The sequence below is a fragment of the Sus scrofa genome, chromosome 3 (assembly GCF_054392235.1).
Source record: "Sus scrofa isolate SSC_HxYL_T2T_F1_AM1 chromosome 3, Sscrofa_HxYL_maternal_Yorkshire_Landrace_v2.0, whole genome shotgun sequence".
Classification (NCBI taxonomy): domain Eukaryota; kingdom Metazoa; phylum Chordata; class Mammalia; order Artiodactyla; family Suidae; genus Sus; species Sus scrofa.
Genome location: NC_139385.1, coordinates 101,080,595 through 101,093,877, shown reverse-complemented (window position 1 = coordinate 101,093,877; position 13,283 = coordinate 101,080,595). Strand labels below are relative to the sequence as shown.

At 35.4% G+C, this 13,283-nt stretch overlaps 2 long non-coding RNA genes across 5 annotated transcripts in view; both read left to right on the top strand.

Moving 5' to 3' along the window:
• LOC110260015 (uncharacterized) overlaps positions 1–13,283 on the top strand; it is a 645,415-nt gene that overhangs the window by 181,840 nt on the left and 450,292 nt on the right. The window lies entirely within an intron of this gene.
• Positions 2,893–8,493, top strand: LOC146404807 (uncharacterized). Its single transcript, XR_014841972.1, has 2 exons — positions 2,893–2,994; positions 5,355–8,493. It is a non-coding gene; the product is annotated as an uncharacterized LOC146404807 (long non-coding RNA).

The following is a 13,283-nucleotide window of genomic DNA, read 5'->3' as shown; positions in this document are numbered from 1 at the left end:
TTTTGTGTTTTTTTTTTTTTTTTTTGTCTTTTTGCCCTTTCTAGGGCCGCTCCCTTGGCATATGGAGGTTCCCAGGCTAGGGGTCCAATCGGAGCTGTAGCCACCGGCCTACGCCATCGGCCTACGCCACAGCAACACGGGATCCGAGCTGCATCTGCAAACTGCACGACAGCTCACGGCAACGCCAGATCCTTAACCCACTGAGCAAGGCCAGGGATCGAACCCGAAACCTCATGGTTCCTAGTTGTATTCGTTAACAACTGCACCACTACAGGAACTCCTAAATAGTGACTAGTTTTGAGTGAGCTATCAACTCATGAAAATTATATAAGAATCTTAAATTTATTACTGGAATTCCCATTGTGGCTCAGCAGAAACAAATCTGACTAGTAACCATGAGGTTACGGGTTTGATCCCTGGCTTCGCGCAGTGGGTCAAGGAGTCAGCATTGCCACAAGCTGTGGTGTAGGTCATAGATGCAGCTTGGATCCTGCATTGCTATGGCTGTGGTATAGGCCAGTAGCTGTAGCTCTAATTCAACCCCTAGCATGGGAATCTCCATATGCCGCAGGTGCGGCCCTAAAAAGAAAAAAAAATCATATTACTAAGTGAAAGAAGCCAATTTGAAATGGGTACATGCTGTATGGTTGGCAAGATGGCCAACACACATACCAAGGAACTGGTTACTAGCCAATCTAAGTTTCTTTCCATATGGCCCCTCTACAGTATATCTTGATTATATTCCTGATATGGCAACTGACTTCCCCCTAAATGAGCAAGCTAAGTAAGAAATGAGCAGAAGGTACTCATTTTTGTCCTAGTCTCAAGTCATGTACCATCATTTGACACATTTATTCTATTTGTTACGAGCAAGTAACTAAGTCTGGCACTTTTACTTGGCAAGGATATAGGGTCTACCCTTTAAAGTGAGGAGTATCCTCGAGTCCCAAAGATATTAAAAGCACTGTGATGAAAGAATAGCAGGTACAAAGTCTCAGGAGCAGACTATTAATGCAGAGTTTCCTGACTGGCAAATTAAAAGTAACAGTCGTGAGGCTAAATAGAATGATTAGCTTATTTGTCGGAGTGGATGACAAATCTTATTTGAAAATAGCCTCCAACTCCATTTGGGAAATCTAGCTGTAGTGAGAAGTCAAGTAAATAGTTTTGTTGATTCTCTTGCTTCTGTAAGAGCATGCATTAGTAAACTGCAGAGTGGTTAAAGATACTTTAATAAAAATTTTATGCCCTAAGGTCTTATTTTCCTCACGGCTACAGCTTTTTACCTGGCCCATGGAGCCCATATCAGAGATTGTATACCTTAATCACAAATCTCTTTAATGTTAGTACAGTTTCAAAGAGCTTAAATGTAGCTTTGGCTGCCTTATCATAAGCATTGGTATATCTATACATAATACCAAGATTTGAGGCTAATAATGTGTAAAGTCAAAGAGCAAGCACATCAGAGAAGTTTTCCTGGGTGGGGCTGGGGAGATAAGTAAAATAAGTGAGGGAGATAAAGAGGTACAGAGTTCCAGTTATAAAGTAAATTGGTGGTGGGTTGGAAATGTACAGCATGGGGCATATAGTCGATATATTGTATTGTGACAAATGGTAACTAGCCTTACTGTGATGATCATTTTTCGATGTACAGAAATATTGAATCACTATGTTGTACTCCTGGAACTAATATAGTATTGTAGGTCAGTTGTACTTCAATAAAAATAAGTAACTTAAAAAAGAGACTTTCACCTGACAAGTAACTTACTTTCTAAAGAGCAAAGCATATCCTAATGACTGCCAAAAGGAAGAAGTAACGTTTTGACTGACCAGAAATGGATATGAGTCTATGTTGCAATGGTCAGCAATCCCCCTGTTTTCAGTTATGTATATATCTCAAGGAGTGGAGATGATTTTTAATGTCACATGCTAAGATGTAGGTCCATGGCCTTGTCTAGTACTAAAGTAAAATATGGCCAGTGACTTAGAATCTACTTTTTCAAATTCTGCTTTTGTTCTTATTTTATAAGGTCATGTGTACACCCCATATTCTTGGTTCATATTAATATTCTTTTATTTAGAAGATTTAATTTAAAAGAACCTGTATTCTCTTAAGATAACTTGTTGATGTCTCAAAAAAGCTCTATAGAAGTAGTACATGTATGATAATTTATGTCCATCAAAAAAGTCTAATTTTCTTAATTATTGAATTTTGCCTCATGTTAAACTCACACGGTATTTTTTGACTGTGATTTAGATTAAAAGCAGGAAATACTTTTTGTTGTTGTTCTGTTTTTTCACATTCATAATAAGGAATGAGACCCATATGGTTAAAATTACAAAAATTTGAAAAAAAAATACTATGGTGGTGGTACATGATTTGGTACCTCTTGAAACTCATAAAACTGTACACTCAAAATGACAACTTTTAACACATTTAAATTATACATTGAGGAGTTCCCCTTGTGGTTCAGGAGTAGCCAACCCAACTAGTAACCATGAGGATGCAGTATCAATCCCTGGCCTTATTCAATGGGTTAAGTATCTGGCATTAAGTATGCCATGAGCTGTGGTATAGGTCGTAGATATGACCCAGATCCTACGTTGCATGTCTGTGGTATAGGGCAGCAGCTGCAGCTCTGATTCCCTAGCCTGGGAACTTTCACATGTGTGGCCTTAAAAAGCAAAAATCAATCAATCAATCAATCAATCATGGATTAAAAAGTAACTAAAAATAAAAAATAAATTCTAGAATTTTTTTCATGTGTATTAAACCAAATGGCCAGTTTCATATTCAAAATGTACTTCACCATATACATGTATGTGTGTTTTCATGCCTCTTTTTGAATTTTGTATTTATTGTTATATTTGACAATAATGGTTATCCTCCAGATAGCTTACAATAATGGGAAAGTTTTATGGAGTCCCATCCTGTACCCAAATTCTCCTCTTCTACCGAGTTCCAGTGGATTAAATGACCTTTAATTGTTCAAGGTAGGTCTGCTATGCCATCTGGATTGTATTTGTCCTCATTTTACACCAAACAGTCCCATATGAGAGCAATAGCTCTTTCAAGCTTTTATCTCCCTCACAACTTAAAGCTCTTTGAGGGAAAAGCCCTGTATTTATCCATGTTTTTCTGAAATCTGACATTGTGCCTGTGAATAGATGCTTAATGCATGTTTGTTAAATGGATTTATACACCCACAAGATAAAAATACCTAAAATTGTGGAGAATATTGAAAACCATGTAAGTTTTCCATCTTTTTCATTATCCTCTATTTGTACTTACAAACTATTTTTCATGGTAAGTAGGCTGTCTTAAATAAAGGTTAATATATATAGTGATTACATAGAAGTACTTTTAGAGTTATACACCATCAAGTTTAGATTCTAGATCTGCCAGAGAATTTCTTGAAGACAAGCTATTTATGGTCTATAAACATTGGTTTCTTCACCTATAAAATGGAAATTATTATTGTAATAAAAGTAAATGCATTAATAAATATGAAGCACTTAAGCACACAGCCAGGCACTTAGGAAATGTTTTATGCCAGGCATATATTATTATTTTTACTCTTAAATTCACTAGAGTATCTGTGCTCATGTAATAAAAGATTAAAAAAATAGAATGAGCATATTTGATATCTACTCTACATTTTTTTTCCTGTGGCAACTTACATTTTCATTCAAGTCTGAACACAAAAGTTAATATTCACAGAAAGAGGCGTTATCAGCAATCTGGCGTCTGACATAGAGATATTTGGCATTTATTTCAATTGCTATATGTTTGAAATTAAATACATTTGGAATTAGGTTTTTCCAGCCTCAAGATGGCATTAGTTGATGATCATTTCATTTATTTATTTCGATATAATCAATTCTTAAAAACTGTAGTTGAAGTCTAACACAGATAGATTCTTTTCTACTAAAGAAAGGTGAACAGTGTGTCTTCTTTATCTCAGATGCCTTAAGAATAAAAAACTCACCCCTAGCAAAAAGTTTGCCTTAGGATGAGGCAAATGAGGAGTGTGAGAGCAAGAGCATCTGGATAAAAGATTCAGAGCTTTTGACATGTTACTTGAACATGGAAATTAGACCTTTAGCTTTATATCAAGCATTTAATATTCTTATGCAAACAGTTCACCTGAGAAAGAGGTAATTCAGAATCTAGAGCATTGGTTTTCCGTCTTAGCTTCATATTGGAATCATCTAGGAAACATTAGAAACTACTGACTCTTATGAACTGTCCTCAGAGATTTTCATTTAATTCACATGAGATGTGGCCTGGGCACTGGGATTTTTATAAGCTCCCTGGGTGGTTCCTGTATGCATTAAAGTTTCAGAATCACCAACCCAAAAAAAAGAGGAGTGAGGTAGAGTTCAAGTAAATACCGCAGAGCTTCTTCTCCAGTATCAGATATAGGGATAAGAAAAGATATTGCAAAGTAAGATGATTCCTAAATCAACTGCTAGCCATAGTTTACATATCATGTTCCCTGAGCCAGTTTCAAAACATACGTAACTTGATAACTTTCATAAACAGTCATGACAAGTTGTTCAGATAGCTTATTTATCTCAGATTTTTCTTCTCCAAAATTAACTTAGTTCCAAAATGTATTACTTTCCAATGTTACCAATACTTGGGAAATTTATGTCCACTCTGCCATAAGGAATGGACACCCAAAAGGAACTTATGTTATTTAAATTTTAACTTCATTGTTGCAACAAAACAGTATAGTCAATCTAACTTTCAAATATAATTCTAATATTCTTGACAACACACTAGACAACATGATAAAAAGTGGATCTGTTTATATTTCTCTCCTTATATCAGGTGGGAAAAGCAGTGTCTATTTTATATGTGCTATTCATGGATAAAAGTTCTAAATATATGGAAAAATATCACAATTCTTGTTATCCACACACCCGATTCCTATGTTTAAGTCTATTAAAAAGCAACGAGGTGATGTATAGTGTGCCCTCAAAGCTTTCAGAGTGAATAATATCTAGCTTTTCTGTTGCTCAGCACACAGCCTAGTGATAATGATAATGATGAATTCCCATGCAGACATCTTCAGATATTAGGAAAATGGTTTCCTTTAACTCAGATACTCAAGTTTTGCATCAATTAGCTGTCTTTGAGAAATACCCTTTAAGAGCCAAAAATATTACTTCACTTAAACAACTAAAGTTATTTTGCAAACAGCACACCATGTCCAGGAATTATAAATATAAAGTGAAATAAATAAATGTGCTTCTTGAAGGTCTGGGCTTTATGTTAGGCATGGAAATACCAACAGGACTTAAACTAGAGCCATATCTCAATTCTATTTGTATCTTTTTTTTTGTAGCCACAGTAAATTCTTTGAAGAATTTTTATCCACATTATCAACAAAAATATTCCAGACTGAGAGCTTGCTGAAAAGTGAGAGTCTTTGGGAGTTTCAGAGTAAAGATGTGATGAATAAAATAAGTTATGTGTAGTACAATGACAATATATAACAAAGATAGCAAAATAATTGCAGTGTAATCAATGTACCAAAAAACTAGTAGCTCAGTTTTGTTATTTTCTTCAGTGAGGTATAAGCCAGACAGATATCCTATATGGCTGCCAATGTTATAAATTATTTATGTCCTTTCTTTTCCATTCCCACTGAAGTGACCTTGGTTAAGATTCCTCACAGTTTCACACTCAAAGTACTACCATAAAGATCTAATTATTATTGCTGCTTCTCTAGTCACATTCATCTTATATGCTGTTTTCAGATTTTAAAGCAGATGACAATTATCCATCTCATTTATTTAACTAAAGCTATGTTTATTGACTATTTACTAAGTTTCAAGCCCTGTGTGAAACACACAGGATAAGAAAAAAAAAAGTTCTGCTACCTATAATTTCATAATGGTCCCAATGCGAAAACCTGTTAAAAAATAGATAACACATAATTAATTAATCAGTTTCTACATGCCACTACTTACTGTTCATGACATCAATTTATTTTAACATTGCTCAGTTATAGTTTTCCATTATGAAATAGAAATGATAATACTTTTCCAATAGGATTAATTAGAGGATTAAAAAGATAATCACTGGAAATTGCTTGGCATGTAGAAGTACTCCAAAAATTGCAGATGACTTCTCTGGTGTAAAAATTCAGATATCATCAGAGGTTGTAGTTTTTTTTTCCTTATGTTTTATTATTTTTCAATAGAACCTGTGATACATGAACTTATTGTGAACCATTCTGCGTAGAAGATAAAATAATTGTTTTGTCTTTAGTATTTTCCCTTAAGCATTTATGAAAATAAATCACTTTTTAAAATCCAAACTATTTCAGTCATAACCAGAGCAAAAGTAAAAGTGTGAAAGAATGAAGACATCTTTTTTTAAAGACCATGTGTGTTTTTCAAGGCCCCAAGCAAGGATTAAGAAAGAATACCATTTTATTATTGATATAAACAAATATTTAAGAAAAAACACAGTGTAAAACCAAAGGGATATGTTCCAACAATAAGAGAGCCTCAAGAAGCAATTGCCAGATGTTTCAGTGCAGCAGAATCTGTATTTACTCATTAAATGCCAGCTCATTTTCATGAACTCTGAAACAGCTAATAAGGTATGTGGATTGGCTTATTAAATTAGCCTGCAAATATTCCAAATCTGGTCCCTGAATACATATAAAGCATTATGAAGAATGAAATCCAAAATGAGATACATAAGATGGATTTTTCTCCTTTGTTGAAAGCTTGCAATAGAGTGAAAAATTTTACTGAGAAAGAGAATTAAAATCTTTGAACCTTATCTTTTTTTTAGTTTCCATAATTATTTTAGACTTTTTAATCAGTAATTCCAATATCTGATATCACCAGCAGTCAACTTTCTTTCAGGAGTATTTCCAGCTTTGTTTGTTTAATTTTTGCCAGACTCCCTAGACTGCCAACAATTTATAACCATTTTAGTTTCATTCTCAGCTTGAATCATCATAGATCATGTAAATTCATTCTCAGGTCATTTTTGAGGAGACAGTATTTACTATAAAAAGTAACTTTAACAGGAAAGATTTTTATATTCTTCCTTTTCTGGGAAAAAGACTATTTTAAAATTTATTCTTTAGTTTGCTTTTCACTAAGTATGCTATGTGGCTTCCATGGCTCTGGCTTAACTTGGAAGCAACAGCTCAGTTCTCCTGCTAGCTCAGGTCAAGACTCTTGACACAAAACACATAGTAAACCCAGGGCTGTAACTTCTTGCTTTCCTGGAATTAGCAAAAGTCCTTGGATGCCAAGACCAGCTCAGCAAGTGAGGGCTGAAGAATGGGTGCTGTGAAACTTAAGAAAAGGTTAACATAAAACAAGACACAGAGACATTTATCTTAATCAGAGGTGGGAACCTGGGGACTCAAGGTCTCAGGGACCAAGAGCACTGCTTCAAGAAAACACACTGCTTTTATTGTGCTCTTTAGGATTATGTCAAGTGAGGAGGGGACTGTAGGTGCATGATATAGTTCTTTTATTATTTTAAAAGTCACATAGCTGGTAGCTGGTTAAGCTTTTATTCTGACCTTTAGGTATTTAATAGTCATTAGCATTGAGGAAGCCCGGCTGTCAGCTGCCTATGCATGGCATCTAAAGAATCACTGTTGTGCTTCTGCAGACACGTGCCTATCCGAGGCAACCCAGCCAGCAGTGTGTTGAGGTTTGCACCTTGTTCTCCATTCTCTGTTCTCCTTGCTGGTGCATGTCCTGCTAAGGACCGCTCATAAACCCCCTGGGGCCTTGAGGCTCCTCTTCCTCTTATTTTAATAGGACATACCATGCTGTGCAAATGGTGTGCCTATCTGCACAGGTCTGGCATGCCTAGACCAAAGCATTATGTCCTTATTCAGCTGACCACATGAATAACTTATGCCTTTAGGTCTTTGTTCTTAAGCTTAAGTTATTTACCAGCACTGAGACTGTTTTTCAATCAGGAATATAGTGTAAAGGTAAAGCAGGACAAGGTGGAGTTTTCAGCATAGAAAATAAAAGCAGAGAGGCTAAGAAAAGATTGTAGAAACATGTCTCCCGACACTTGGACAACAATAGAATCAACCATTTAGAATCAATTTAGCATTCTAGTTTTCGTTTCCATCTCTGTTTTGGTAGGATTAGTGCCCTTATTAAAGGCCTCAGAGAGATCCCTTTCTCTTTTGCATCTGAGTTTACATTAAGAAGTTAGTAGTCAATAGAAAACTGGCCCCCAACATATCTGTGTAATTTGAGATTTCCTAGCCTCCAGAACTGAGAAAAATAAATGCTTGTTGTTTATATGCCACCAGTGCAAAGGTCCTAAGTCCTTATGTGTTTCCCTTAAGTTTCTTGTGAATGTAGCTGTGTTCTTAAAAATCTGCTGGCTATATGGTAAAATATGGTGAAATCCATTTTCAAAGGATTAATTTTCACCTGCAGGATATTTCAGAATATTTACTATTCATTAAAAGAAGCGAAAGATATTGTATGGTTCATGATGCGTAGATATTTTTTGAAAATCCAGTTTCTGACTTTATATCCTCCTTCATTTTAACCTCAATTCTTAGGAACATCATAGATCTAACCTCCTGCCTTTATATGCTGGCCAGCTGTCCTGGCTTTTGACTTCTTTCTATTCTCCTCAATTTTCTAGTGATTTCAGCTTGACAAGCCAGGCACCGTGTCTTAAAGAGCCCACCTCTGTTTCCTCCATAGTGTCTATCTAGTATGATGTCTTAACTAGAGTATAACTCTTAAGACATCTTAACTGACTGATTTGAAAATTATACCTGCCTAGACCACAGCAGGATGGGGCTGAAGAACGGGTGCTGTGGAACTTAAGGAAAGAAAGTTAACATAAAACAAGACACAGAGACATTTATCTTAATCAAAGGTGGGAACCTGGGGACTCAAGGTCTCAGGGACCAAGAGCCCTGCCTCAAGAAACCACACTGCTTTTATTGTGCTCTTGAGGATTAAGTCAAGTGAAAAGGGGGTTGTAGTGCAGGATATAGGTTTTTTTTATTATTTTATAAGTTCTTTTATTATTTTAAAAGTCACTTAGCTGGTAGATGGTTAAACTTTTACTCTAGACTTTAGGCATTTAAGAATCATTAGCATTTGAGTTAGTTATCTATGCATAGCATTTCAGAGAATCCTCACTGTGCCTCCGCAAAAGTCATGCCTATTTGCAGCAACCCTATGTGCCTAGGTTTGCACCTTGGTTCTCTTTTCTAATGCATATTCTGTTAATGAACACTCATAAACCACTTGGCCATGAGGCTCTTTCTCTTATTCTTTAGAGGACATATCATTCTTGTGCAAATAGCGTGCCAATCCGCACAGGTCTGGTGCGCCTAGACCATTGTATTATGTCCTCATTCAGCTGACCCCGCAAATAACCCATGCCTTTAGGTCTTTGTTCTTAAGCTTAAGTCATTTACCATCACCATGACTGTTTCTCAAGCTGGAAGATGGGACAAAGTAAGGAAGGACAAGACGGAGTTTTCAGCAAAGAGGCTAAGAAAATATTATAAAAACATGTCTCGCAACATATACCCATGAGTTCAGTTAAAACAAGACAGTCTGCATTATTATAAAAGGTTATTAGGTGAATTTAGATTAGATATTTTAATAATAACTAGTGTGCGTACATTCACGCTACCAATAGTTAGACCCTATGTGTCATATGAAGACCACTTTTTCTTCATATTGATCCTCTATTTTGTGATGTTACTTTCTAGTCATATTGTACATTTATTTGACTTCTCTGAGTTGCAGGGCTGTCTTAGTCCATTCAGGCTGCGTATAAAAAAATACCACGTATGAGTGGTTTATAAACAACAGAAATATGTTTCTCACAATCCGGCAATCTGGGAAGTCCAAGATTAAGGTGTTGGCAGATTTGGTGACTGGCAAGAGCCTGCTTCCTATTTCATAGACATCAGTCTTCTTGATGTGTCCTCACATAGAAAAGGGGTAAGGGAGCCTCTGGACTCTTGTATAAGGTCTCTTCTCTAACACTCTTGTATGAGTGCTAGTCCCATTCATGCGGGCTACACCCTTATGACCAAATCACCTCCAAAGATTCTACAACAAATATTATCACATTGGGGATTAAGTTTCAGCATAGGAATTTTGGGAGAACACAACATTCAGTTTATAGTAAGGGCAATATCACCAGCTTTGTTCTAGTTTAAACATTAGTGTGTTAAATGACTGGAAGGTGCTACATGGCGATAAAGAATATTTTTTTAATGGTCTCAGTGGAGGAGGGGCATTTTGAGTTAAATGAAGAGATATTATAAATACCTAACAAATAACCACTGTTATTTTTCACAAATGTGCTGGGCTGACAGGTTGTTTAATATAAACAGAATAATGTGTGTCCTGACATTTTCAAATTGTCTGGAAACTTTTAGAACTGAATACTTCATCATGCCTTTAGTTCTTCAGTGTTCTTTTTAGAAAATTCTTTCTACTGAAATAAATGCATGACATTAAGTTTTCTCCTAAGAAGGCCACAAACAAATCTACCTTTTACTGAAGCATTTCCACTGTTCAAATCAGATAGAAATTTTAGGTATACCTGCGAATATATGTTTATACTTACACCAATTTAACTTTCACTTGTATCAGATAATTGCTTTGATAAGGTGGGAAGGAAAGTTAACTAAATTTTGAAAGGAATGGAAAAAAGTTTTTATTTCTTGCAACCTCCTTGCTCTTTTCTAAGTGTTCAGTTTCACAAAAGCATGCACATCAAATATATAATGGAGCTCTACCTTAGGAAACTAAATAAATTTGCTAACTTTAAACAAAAAAAGTAATACAGCTTTTATAAGCCTGAATAGTGTTTGTATTACTGTTTTAGGAAACAATTCAACATAGACATTTTTACCACTGTATGTAGGGAATATAATTAAACACACACAAAGTCATTTTTAAATAATAATTTCTCTCATTCTTTCTGATAGTCTCTCATGGCTTCATTCATAGCATCTGCAACAACTAGAGGTTTAATTTCTCAGTAGTTCAGTAACATGTTGGCTGGACATCTGTATAAGGATGATGAAAATAGAAAAATATTCATGGTATCATCACAGCAGTAGCTGTTATCTTTGATTTTTATGTTATGAATAATTACCAGGTACTTATTGGAAATAAGTTTGGGACAGTTAAATTCTTAGTCATACTGGGCTGTTGATAGTAAAGGAAACATTAAAGGTAAATAAGGCAAAATCAAATATTGAGCTTTCGATCCTCTACTTCAGTACAAAAAAAGAAGGTGCAGCCTTAATGGGTTTAACAAAATTCTAACGTGGCCATGAGCTCAAACATCACACAGTGACCTACTTTTAAAGTACAAGAGATTCAACTGGACATGTTTTCTCTACCTTTTTTCTCAGTTGCACTGACTTAGCATGTCACTCATATTGGCTTGGTTATTAGCTGATGTTACATTAGCAAGGTTTGCTTTCCTACTGGCCTATGGATTTCACTGTGAGCCTTTTACTTCTTTGAGATACCCGCAGTGCACAAAATATTATTTAACATACAGTTTTTAGTAAATATATTTTGATTGACCTTATGATTGATTCCATACAGTGGAGAAATATCTCATATAGTACAGCATCTAGGATCAATAGGAGTGAATGTCTTTGGAATGAAAATTGGTTTCTGCAATACTAATCCACAGTGTAATGGTCATTCTGAGAAATGAATATAGGAAGACTCTATGAACATAGTAGTCCCCAAAGGAGAGTGGTAGAGACTAGGGGGAAGGATTGATCTGTATATGAGGAATTCTGAAGCACAGAGAGCAGTAATAGTTATGGTTCTTTTGTGCTTATTCCACTCTTGAGGTAGCCTTGCTGAAGAAATAGTGAAATGTATTGTGAATTTAATACCAAAGCCTTCCTAAAAACGAATGTTTTCATTTTTTAGTTGACAGCAGTGTCCTTAATTACAAATATGAGGTGGTATTACAAACATTTAAAAAACAACAACAAAAAAACCCCAACAATATTAACAAAAGTTTATTGTCGGCTTGTATAAATGAAAACAGAAATGGGGGCCTAAGATAATATAGTTAGCAGATTTATATTTCTTTAACTTGTTTCAGATAACTATGCTGATATTGATATTGCCTCAAATATTATTCCTGACAACTAGGGATTGGCAGAATTTTCTACAAAGAACCAGATAGTAAATATTTTAAGCTTTTCTAACCAACATATGGTCCCTGTCACATATTCTTCTTATTTTTTTAACCCTCTAACAATGAAAAGAAAAAAAAAAAAAGCCTAATAGCTTGAAGATATAGTTTGCCAACTGCTGTTCATTATTGTTATAAAAAACAGGGCATAACTATTAAACATTTCAAAGCCTTTTACTTCTTTAAAAGTATTGGTAGCCAACTTCAGAGATGGCCCCAAATGATTTCTACCCTTTATATATTTATACCCTTATGTAGTCCCCCCTCTTTGAGTGTGGACTGGGCTTAGTGACTCACTTTTAATGAATTACTAATCCATGGTGACAGTATGTGACTAGAACACTAGGCTGTATAAGGCAGTATAGTTTTGTTTTTTATCTCTTGGACCACATGCCCTGAGAGAGCTAGCTGACAAATGTTAAGCATTTATATGGTGAGCCTCAAGCAGCAAGGAGTTGAAGCTTCCAACCAACAGCCATGTGAGTGAACTTAGAACACTTTCAGTCCCAGTCAAACCTCAAATGATTGTAGTCTTGACTAATATAACACCTGATTATAGCTTTATGAAAGACTCTAAATGAGAACAAGCCAGCTAAGCTGCTTCCAGATTCTTAACCCACAGAAACTGTATGACAATAATGATTATTGCCATGTTTTGGCATACTTAGTTATGTGGCAATATATAACTAGTAAGATATGACTCTAATATGTTATTTTATAATAATTTAAATGTTACCACATATTACAGATAACTTTAATATCAGGTGGTATGTTGGGGTTCTCCAAAGAAATAAAACCAGTAGGATGTGTATATACATAGAAAGATTTACTTTGAAGAGTCAGTTCATATAAGTGTGGATGCTTGGTGAATTCCAAATCTAATAGGGGAGGCCAGCAGGCTGGAGACCTGGGAAAAAGATGCATTTCAAGTTCAGCTGCAGTCTGCTGCAGAATTGCCTTTTTCTCACAGGTCAGCTTTTGGTTCTACTCAAACCTTTAGCTGATTGGCCTTCTTTAAATATAGGTTCATCTACATTATGGAAAACAGTAATAT